Here is a 10,451-nt window from a genome sequence, read left to right as displayed (position 1 = left end):
CTGGGATTCTGACACAGAGAGTTCTGAGCTCAACACAGCTTGTGAACACTTGTAGCTCCCACCCTACCATTATGTCCCAGTCCTGGCCTCAGGCTGCAAAACTCCTTAATTAATTCCTTCACTTAGACAGGAAGGGGCTGCCCTCCCTCTTGGGGTTTCTGTTTCTTCCGGCTCATGGTGCACCCTGTGAGGGAGGATGAGGAAGATCCTTCCCCTCTCCTTGGTGCCTTGGCCACCCACTCAGACAGCATCCACATAACTTTACCCCAATGAATTCTGGCAAATGAAAAAGCATGAGGAGGGTTGGGAAGGTCCTCGTGAAGGGGGGAGAGCAGGGATTGCTGCAGTTCCATGCTGGCTCTTGGCAATGTGAGATGAATCAATCAGCAGAGCTTCATGGGCCTGCAGAAGCAGGATGTTTGAGAAAGAATGAACCCATTCCATCGAGAGCGATGCAAGTTTGGCATAAAGAACTATTTATTTTTTCAAAACAGTCTGCGTAGTAGCAATGTCAATTTTACATATTTATACCCACTGCCACTTCATCTCCCTTATTCCCAGTGTCTCCCCTGGAGGGACTGATCAGTCCCGGTGGTGTCCCATGATCGGGGCTGCCCAGGGGCCTCCCTGCGAGCTGCTGGTGTCACCCGGCGTCACTGGCACAGAGCAGCTGCTGCTCCCAAGTGGCATCGCTGTTTGGCACCGAGGAAAGGCTGCAAGGGCTGCGATTGTTCAGCCTGGAGGAGAGCAGCTCCAGGGTGAGCTCATTGTGGCCTCCCAGTGCCTGGAGGAGCTACAGGAAAGATGGGGAGAGAGTTTTCAAGGGTCTGCAGTGACAGGACAAGGGGGAATGGCTTCAAACTGACAGAGAATAGGTTTAGATTGGATATTAGGAATAAAGTCTTGGCTGTGAGGGTGGCAAGGCACTGCAACAAGTTTCCCAGAGCAGCTGTGGCTGCCCCTGGATCCCTGGCAGTGTCCAAGGCCAGGCTGGAGAGGGCCTGGAGCAGTCTGGGATTAGTGGAAGGTGTCCCTGCCCATGGCAGGGGGTGGAACAAGATGATCTTTAAGGTCCCTTCCAAGCCAAACCATTCCATGATTCTGTGATGATTTTAGGGAGCATGTTAGAAATCTCCTATTCCACACAGACCTACAGGTTCTTCACCTCTCGCTAAACAGGAATCACCCTCAGCCCATGGGCTCTTGATCCCTCGGCCTTATCTCTCCCTTCTTCAAAGATCAGATCTTTCCCTCATGACAAAAAATTGTTCATTTTAAGCACAAAAAAAGCTCAAGAGAGAGGGAGGATACCAAGGACTCGATGTTCTCATCTGTGGGAAGCAGGGCTGGTGAGTGGGAGCCCTTCCAGAGACTTTTGAGGTGGATGTTGGTTTCTCTGTGCCACCAAAGCCACCGAATATCATCTGGGACCATTCTCTGCTCCTGAGAGCTCACGAGTTTCTGTGAAGATGTGATTCCCTTCTGGGCTTGGCAGGATTGGTTATTACAGAAATGAGAGCTGTCTAAGGAAAATTTGGTCAACAGTAGGGAGTCTGGGAATATGAGCTCACATCATCTCAAACCCAGGCTGCCTCATTGTGCCTCTGGTGTGATTTTTGATTTCATGAGTGTAGCAATACCCCTCTCTTCTTTTCTTTCCATTAAACCAGGAGGGAAAACAAATCAAAAAAACCAAAATTGTTTTATCAAAACTGCTGTCTGTAACCAAAATCACATATTGGTGGAGAAACCCAGCTTTAGCAATGGATTTCCTACTGCCTTTCTGCAGGAAGCTGCATAGATTCCATGCTCATCTTTCATTTCCATGAATAGCTCTGAGCTGACACCTTTCACAAGGAGTTTGTGCCAGAGAACATGGCAAAAAGGGACCTTTGCAGCTCTGCACAGTTTCCTCCTGTGCAGAGTCAGGAGCAGCTCCAGCTGTATAAATCCCAGCAGTTCTTGTTCAACCAATCTACAAAAAATGTTCAGGGCTGATATTGAGCAGCTGAATTGCCAACACCAAAATTGCCTGAACTATGCACTCTGTAAAAAAAAAACCAAACAAAAAAACAAACCAAGACAAACCCCCCCACTTTTTTTTTTTTTTTTTTGGTTGTCTAAATTAAATCTCCTTTTCTGTTGCATAAAACCATCACTGCTGGTCACAGAGGAAGAGAATGACTTGTTTCCTTCCAATAAAATCATAGAATCCCAAATAGGTTTAGGTTGGAAGCCACATTAAAGCTCATCCAGTGCCACCCCCTGCCATGTCAGAGACACCTTCCACTGTCCCAGGCTGCTTCAAGCCCCATCCAACCTGGCCTTGGACACTTCCAGGGATCCAGGGGCAGCCACAGCTTCTCTGGAAATTCTATTCCAACCCCTCAGCACCATCACAGGGAAGAATTCCTTCCCAGTATCCCATCTAGCCTTGCGCTCTGGCAGTGTGAATCCATTCCCCCTTGTCCTGTCACTCCAGGCCCGTGTAAATATTTAAATAGAAGGGAAAAGACTGCCTTAAATATTTGTTAAAGGTCTGAGGCAGCAAGGTAGCTCTTGCCCAAACCTGGTCTTCTCTGCAATAAAAAACTTTGAATATTTTGAGGGAGCTTGAGGAGGTTTTGGAGTTTGGGTGAGTTTGTTTTGATTTCTTTTTCCAGCTTCTGCGATTGGCCAACTCCACCACCAGCCCACAACCTTCCCAGATCCCCAGATCCCCATATCCATGCAGACAACACGCTCCAGGTGAGGATCCATGGAGCCACACGGATGTAAATCACCTCTCCACGTGTCCTGCAGGCAACATTCACCTGCCCTTGCCTGTGGTTTGCTGCTTTTCCCTCAGAATAAGGAGGGCTGCTCATCCCTGCTCCCCCATTCCCTTCCCAGGCCATGCTCTGCAGCCCAGCTCCTCTTACACAAGCAGCATTTTCCCTTTGTTTCTCCTAAATTGCAGACTAGTTTTTTTTTCCAGGCTAATTCTCTACTGCGTCAAGATTGTTTTGAAGTCCCAACCCGTCCTCCCAAGCGCTCCGAGTCCCTCCCGGCTTGGTATCATTTGCAGCTGTAAGAAGCAAATTTTCTATTCATGCAAGTAATTATTAAAAAAATATTTTGAGCAGTACCAGGCCTGGGACAGATCCCCAGGGAGTCCCAGGCTGTGTATCTCCTCGCTGTCCCGGCGGATCATAAATAACTCCTGGAGCAATGTTCCCTCCTTCCAGCACTGCTTTCCTTCGGCTTCTTGTCATCTGTCCCTGCCATCTTCCCTCTTCCAGCTGTGCTGGAGCTGCAGGGATGTGAGCAGGAGCTGGCTGGCGTCTTAATTTGATTTGAACTTCAGCTTGCCTGACTGGAGCTTCTGGATCTGGGTCTTACAAAACTGAAGGTGCCCATGTCTTGTTTTCCACGTCTGCCCTCAGAGCCCGTGTTTCCAAACCCCCCTGTAAATTTATCCTTGAAAAACTGAGCTTTCTACCCTGAGACACCTCTTTGAGGCCTTCACTTCACCCCTGTGTCCTTAGGGTCACAGAATCATGGAATAACTTGGGTTGGAAGGGACCCTAAAAGGTCGTCTCCTCCAGCTCCCTGCCATGGGCAGGGAACCTTCTCTGCTGAATATTTCAGCACAAATACCAGCTGTTAAAGGGGGGTTTGGGGCACTAATATAAATCAGACTAATTCTGTAAGATCTTCATGCTGGATTTTTTCTTGTTTTGATTTTTTGTTTGGTTTTTGTTTGTTTTTGTTTGTTTTTGTTTGTTTGTTTGGGGCATTATTTAGCATGGCTTTGGCCAGGGGAGGAAAATTCACTGGGTATTTCCTATATATGAATGTTTACAGAGTAAGATGGTTTCTTGTTTTTCACGTTGCCAATTTCACAGAATCCCAGAATGGTTTGGGTTGGAAGGGACCTTAAAAACCACCCCAATTCCAACCCCTTGCCATGGGCAGGGACGCCTTCCTCTATCCCAGGCTGCTCCAAGCCTCATCCAACCTGGCCTTGGACACTTCCAGGGATCCAGGGGCAGCCACAGCTTCTCTGGATACTCCTGTTATGATGGAAAGTTCCCTGTGGATTCCAGGGACCTAAAAGCCAGAGGAGAGTGAAGGGGCTGTGAAATTACTGCTGTTTGTATGTATCTGCTTTGCAACTCCAGCATTTCCCCAGCAGCCTTAAAAATCAGGATTATCTGAAGAAAAAAAAAGTAAGAATCTGGTTTGTTCTAAGAAAATAAGTAAAAGACAGGACTGATAATGGGGGGTTTGAAAGGTGGGGCTTCATTTTGCAGTGCTGCATCCCCGAACAGAAACTCCTATTTGGGGCAAAGTTTCCCCAACTCCCTGGAGACTCTCTTGAATATAAATGCATCCCCGGGTATTTCCTGTAATTCTTGATAATTATTTCAATCAAGGTATCAATTTATAACTTCCTGACTAATGAAAAGCTGCTTCTTACCACATTCTCCTTTGATATGCAAAGCTGCCTTTGAGCTGCCAGCCCCGTGCTGGGCAGACCATGCAGCTTCCACACCTGGCAAACCCAGGGGTGACACCAACGCCCTTCGGAGCTGTCACAGGAATTCCATCCTTAACTTTGCACAGGAATACGCTCTGGAACCATTTAATGCATGTTTGGGCTGTGTATTGGATGAGGGATGAACTTTATTGCTCCTAACTGATGGAGTCTGCAGGTGGTGAGCAGTGATCCGAGTGCATCTCGCTGCATTTGGGAGAGTCTGGTCCAGTAACTGCCCCCTTTTTCTGTGAGTTTATCAAACCTATTGGTCTTTTCCAGCAGCAAAAGGAGGTAACATTCCAAGACCAGCTTTGGAGCAACCTGGTCTAGTGGGAGGTGTCCCCACCCACAGCAAGGGGGTGGAATGGGATGAGCTTTAAGGACTCTTCGAACCCAAACCATAGGATTCCACGATCTCTGTAATTTGATCCATAATCTTACATTCACTGACCTCATCACCTTCAGGATTTGCTGCCCCTGGTTCATAAGCTCCCAAGAGCCTTCCCTTCTCCAGGATGAACAATCCTGAGCTGCCATCTCACCTTGTGAAGCAGCTGCCCTACCCCAGTGGTCATTTAATTGTTCTTTCTTCTTCTCCAACACCACCACTCTCCTCTCGGAGATCGAAACAAGGACGCATCAGGGTTTCCTGCAGCAGCAAAGTGATGCCTTGAGCATTGGATGTGCTCAGGGAGGGCTGAGAAATAACAGCTTCTTGTCTCTTTTTAGCTGCCACCTTGAACACACCTTGGCCACACGCTGGGGGCAGTCTGGGTTTCTGGGGGCAGTCGAAGATCTCAGCTCATGGTGCCCATTCCAGCCTCGGCGTAGCACAAGAATTGTTCAAATGCTTGTCCTCCAGATGCTTTACTCTGTGTATTCCTGTACCAAAGCTCATTTGAAACTTTCTTCTCTGCTTCTCCATTTTTTAAGAGCCTTTCGGAGTTTCTTGCCATCAGTGATGCCCTCAGAAGAGCTCTCGTGCAGAAATGGAGATGTGGGGCTGCTCTTGCTCCTCCAGGCTGTGGGTGAGGATGTTGAAAAACCCTGGACTCGATCTCTGCTGTACCACACCATGGACTCATTTCCATCCTGAGAAATGACCACTGAAACCTCTCACTTTCTTTCTTTTTCATCGGTTTTCAAGCAGCAAAAGGACTTTTTCTCCAGTCCTGTGGCAACATGGTTTCTTTAATTGCATTGTGAAGGGCTTTAAAAAAAAAAAAAAAGAGAAATATGTAAAATCCTGTGGTTTTCCCACCTAGATCACAGAATCCATGTGCTTTATCAGGAAAAGGGTAAATTTTACTGAATTTACTTTTGTCCAGTGCCCTGAACCTCACAGGGGTTAAATTGTTCATGCAGGAAAGCAGTAGCCAATAATGGCTGGAGAAGGGCCTGGTGGGAGAATAAAAATATTTCTTTCCCCAAAACGTTAAACTGCCAAGTCAAGTTGTTAATAGAGATTGTTTCTCCAACACAACAGCAGTGAGGACAACTTGGCTTGGGCTGCTTGGCTTGGCTTGGCTTGGCTTGGCTTGCTCGGTGCTTGCAGAGCACAGACCTTCGTCATAAAACCTGTTCTTAAATAATCCTCAAAAAAAGCCTTTTTCCACCCAAAACGAAGACCTGCCAATGCTCTGCTGTAACTCATCCAAAGGGATGAGCAGAGCCAGCTCCAAAAGCAGGGTCATGGCAGCTGCTCCATGATCTCCTCCCTCATAACACATTTAGGTGACCCACCTGCCCCATCTCTGGAAGTGTCCAAGGCCAGGTTGGACAGGGTGTGGAGCAACCTGGGATAGTGGAAGGTGTCCCTGTCCATGGCAGGGGGAGGGAAATGAATGATCTTTAAGGTTCTTTCCAACCCAAACCATTCTAGGATTGCATGAAAACATCCCCCAAGGCCCCAGTTCTAACGAGTCTCGCTGCTAACGAGTCAATGTCTGCCAACATCACCACAGCCAGGGATGTGCAGACACTGAAGCCACGCTGAGTCAGGCAGAGTGAAGAGACACAGCACAGCCTCACCTGGCTCCAGTTTTGGTACCCAAGAAGTGCTTCTTGAAGTCCAACAGCTGGGCAGATGTGTGGGCTATGATGGATACAGCTCCAGAGTGGGCCGGGAACCTGCTCCAGTGTGGGCTCGTTCCCCCACAGATCCACAGGTCCTGCCAGGACTCTGCTCCAGTGAGGACATCCTTTCCACAAGGTCACAACGTGCTTTGGGCATCCCCCAGCTCCAGCGTGGTCTCCTCCATGTGCTGCAGGTGGGTCTGTGGGCTGCAGGGGCACAGCTGCCTCTCCACAGGCTGCACCATGGAATCTCTGGAGAATCTCAGTTCTGGTGCCTGGAGCAGCTCCTGCCCCTCCTCTCGCACTGACCCAGGGGTCTGCAGGGCTGTTCCTCTCTGATATCCTCTCTCCTCTCTCTGTCTGCAGCTGCACAGGGTCTTTTCCCACTTCCTAAATCTGTTTTCCCCAGAGGTGCTGCCACCATCTCTGATGGGCTCGGCCTTGGCCAGCGCCGGGTCAGTCCTGGAGCTGGTTGGAATTGGCTCTGCTGGACACAAGGGAGGCTTCCAGCAGCTTCTCACAGAAGCCACCCCAGGAGCCCCTCACTACGAAATCCTGGCCACCAAACCAAATTCACTCCTGCAAGAATTTTTTCATTAATTCTTGGATTTTCTTGTCACTGTACTATAACTCATAGGTTAAAACTTCCTAATATTGATGTTACCAAATATAAAATTAAACCTGATGATTACAAAATTGGTAGAAAAAAAGGCCTAGAATACAATATGAGCTCCTCTGGGAAATAAAACCTGGCTGCTGCCAGATCCAGAAGATACCTGTGGGTGGAAAAATTCTTGGGTGCACGAAAAATACAGAGAATACAAATCCAGTGGGGTTTCTATGGGTCAGGGTCTTTCTTGCAGTGTGGATTCTCCTCCCTGCCTCAGCCAAGCAGAGAGGAAAAGCTACTCCTGGTGAAAATACCACCTGCCATGGGATAGTGACTTCTGCAGCTTCGGGAGGTGCTGGTTCCCTCCCAGGCAGCAAGATTCCAGGTCAGCCGGGGCCGGGATTTGCAGCGGTGGATGGATGGTCTTGGCACATGACGTGTGCTTGAGAGTGGAGTAACAACACCTTCCCTGCTTGGATCACAGCCCTTCCACGGCCCAGGGCAGGATAAACACCGGCCCAGGGCAGGATAAACACCGGCCCAGCCGCTGCTCTGCTGCCTGCAGGAGGGGGAACAGCTCAGGGGGCTTCACCCACCTCCCCAGCCAACCCTTCTGAACCTGCTCCTCACCCCGTGAAGGAAGGGTGTCGCCTGGATTCAGCCAGTCCTGCTGGGTCATCGCTTTTCTTTTTAAATGTCTTTTTTTTTTTTTTTTCACACCCCCCCCCAGTTTGGAGGCAGAAGGCAGACCTCAAAGAGGAGGAAAAAAAAAAAAAATAAGGGAAAAAAGAAGAGAAGAATCGGGGTCAACACGAGCAGCAGTATTTCAGTCGTCCTTTGAGAGCTTGTCTATATTCACTGTGGGTGTTCTCCCTGCAAACACTGAGCGGGAGATGTTTTCCCTTAGTAGGGCAGGATCCCGTGCTCGGCCCTCCTTGCCTGGCCATAAAAGGGCAGCGTTTTCTGCAGGACCCCCTGATCCTCGGAAAGCTGACGGGTTTTTGGGAAGGGGCCTGCCCCGGCACTGCTTGCTTTGGACCTTGCAACCCTCGCGTTAGTGTTGTTTTGGCTCGTTCTTTTCTTGTGCCTTTTGTTTTGTCTCTTTCCTCCTCCTGCTCCTCTCAGGAGGCTGGAGGGGGAGAGGCCAGAGAGCCTCCAGGAATGTTCTTGCTTCCCCTATTTTTTTGTTCTTTCTCTCTCCCTCCCTTGGCCTGATTTGATCCCTTCTTTTCCATGATCCTGCTCAGAAAACCAGCTGCTGAATGAAAACTGCTGGCCAAGCCCAGGACACATCCTTAAAGGGCTGACCATGTCCCCAGCCTCCATCTTGTGTCCCTTGGGAATCTGGAGGGCTCTTCCCTCCTTCTCTGCCCAAGCCTGTGGGTGCCCTGACCCACTGAGGAAGGGTGGGCACCACAGAACCTCCTCTCACCATCTCCTGCAGCACTTCTCCGTGGGAATTCCAGCCCACAGGAGATGCTCAGCAGAGCACAGCTGTTAAAGCAGGGAATGCCAGGCAGGCAGAGCCAGCAAGAGGACATGGTTCCACCTTGGAATTCGTCGTTCCAGGTCCACTTGGCTCTTCACAGAATCATTTCGGTTGGAAAAGACCCTCAGGATCACCAAGTCCAACCATTAACTGCCAAGCACTGCCACATGCACCACTAAACCTTGTACCCAGGTGCCACATCTACACATCTTAAACACCTCCAGGTTCTTCTGGGGTTCCTCACAAACCCCAAAATCTCTGAGCTGTTACAGGGTCTCAGCTTTCTTCCTGTCCCTTGTCCTTGGTGACACTTCCTTTGGAGAAGTCCGAAACTATGGAAATGCAAATGGAAGTAGCAGGGATCAGTTAAACCAAGGAAATAGGAACCTCTCCTGCTTTCCCTAAACATTTTCCTCAGTGTTGTTGTGGCTGATCTTTCATTTAAGACCCTCTGTGACCTTGTGGTTGCCATCTCATGGCCTGGGGAGAGAAAGGAAGAGGTAAAGCTACAGGAAATGTCCCTTTTGTGGCCACCACACTGCTGGAAAGTCCCAGGAAGGTGACCCAACCCTTCTCCTGTGTCAACAAGCCTTGCTCCATGTGCTCCTTGTTAGCAGTTTCTCCAGAACTTTGCCTTCCTGGAGAACCTGTTCCCTGACAGTGACTGAACTGAGCTCTGGACCTTCAGATCCCTCTGTGGACCCTTTCCTTGATCATTTTCCACAGTTAGTGACACTGTGCAAGGTGTGCCAGAGCCGTTTCCCAGCCCACAGCCTTCCAGAAAGACTCCAGAACTTCCAGAACTTTGTGTGAAGGCACGAAGAGCTTGGAGTTACCCTCAGTAAGAAATCCCAGCAGCTGAAGAAGCTCCAGAGAGGGATCAGTCACCCACATGCCTCAGTAACCAACACAACAAAGCCCCCAAACCAGGCTGGGTGGGATCTCACCCCGCTGGGTTGGGTGGGATTTGCTGGGAGCTTTGGGAAGCTGTTTCAGCAAACCCCACGTAGCCCCTGGGTGGTTGTGGCCACAAAACCACCTGTGTTTTGTCTCTCAGGAACTTTGCTGTGGTCCCTGTGGTCAAATACATTATTTCTCCCAAGTGTGTCATTGGTTGTGCCCCTTCCAAGGCTTTTCCCCTTGTCTCGGTGGGAACAGCTTCTCCCACATCAGGAAGGAAAAACTGTGTCTGGCAAAGACCCGGTCTCCATGTGAGAGGTGGGCTCAGCTCCTTCCAAAAAGCCAGAACCTCTTGGTGATCCCCCCAGAGTGGCATCAGGGCTTTGACCACCCCTGAAGACCTTCACAGTTCAGAGCTATGAGGACTTCAAGCTCTAGAGCTCCCTGGTCCCCTGTGCCACATCCATGAAAAGGCCACAGGGTTTTGGGCTCTGGAACAGAGCTTAAATCCCTGTCTCCCACCTCCAGCCTCATCTCACCCTCACCCTCGGCACTGGCTGCACTTCCAGGAGCTTATGTGGCTTTTTTGGAAAAGTTTCCAGGGTAGGAGAGATGTCGGACGGGCCAAACACTTATCTCACAAAAAGCTTTCTGATAGGGACGATGTTCTGGTGGCATCGGCCAGGAATTTTTTCCTGTAGAGTAGAGCAGGGCTGAGAGTGAGAAAGGGCATTAAATAAATAAATAAATAACTAAAGAGCTCTGAAATGAACCCGGCGCAGGCAGGACGTGGCCACGGGGACGTTATGCAAAGAGCTGCTCACATCTGGAAGAAGTTACTGCACACGGCAAGC

The sequence above is a fragment of the Corvus cornix genome, chromosome 2 (genome assembly GCF_000738735.6).
Source record: "Corvus cornix cornix isolate S_Up_H32 chromosome 2, ASM73873v5, whole genome shotgun sequence".
Classification (NCBI taxonomy): Eukaryota; Metazoa; Chordata; class Aves; order Passeriformes; family Corvidae; genus Corvus; species Corvus cornix.
This window is presented reverse-complemented; position numbering follows the sequence as displayed.